This window comes from Gavialis gangeticus, unplaced genomic scaffold (genome assembly GCF_001723915.1).
Source record: "Gavialis gangeticus isolate Ggan-Ray unplaced genomic scaffold, GavGan_comp1, whole genome shotgun sequence".
NCBI classification, from domain to species: Eukaryota; Metazoa; Chordata; order Crocodylia; family Gavialidae; genus Gavialis; species Gavialis gangeticus.
Genome location: NW_017729001.1, coordinates 15,961,488 through 15,962,018, shown reverse-complemented (window position 1 = coordinate 15,962,018; position 531 = coordinate 15,961,488).

Here is a 531-nt window from a genome sequence, read left to right as displayed (position 1 = left end):
TAGACCAACTAAATTTGTTTTTTTGCAAGCTTTCAGGCATACTCACCCTTCTCCTCAGGCATAGGAGAATGCAAAGATTGTAAAATTTCTCCTAGGGGGAAATGAAAATTCATATTTCACAGGAGAGCTGAAGGTGTTGTCAGATCTCTGTTATGGCCTTGAACTCTCAAACACTGGGTATCTGGCCACTTGCACCAATGCCTGCACCACTAGAGGGGGGTCTTCTCCACCCCTTGTTAGCTAGGAATGAATGATGATCCTAAAACCTTTTCCCTGGTCCAGTATCACACCCATCCTCCTCTTATTTGCTCTTTAATGGGAGCAGGACAAGTCCTAGAGCCCTTCTTTTTCCATTCCCTTTAAGATACATCTAAATGTGGAGAAGAATGATTCAAAATTACCTTTATGTCCATCAGGGGCATGCAGAACTTCTGGAATGTGACTCTGGAGCTCAGACTCATGTATGTTAGTGCAATCAAAGCTGCCTCAGTAGAGCTGAGGCTCAGTCAGTCACCCTCCCACGTGTACTGG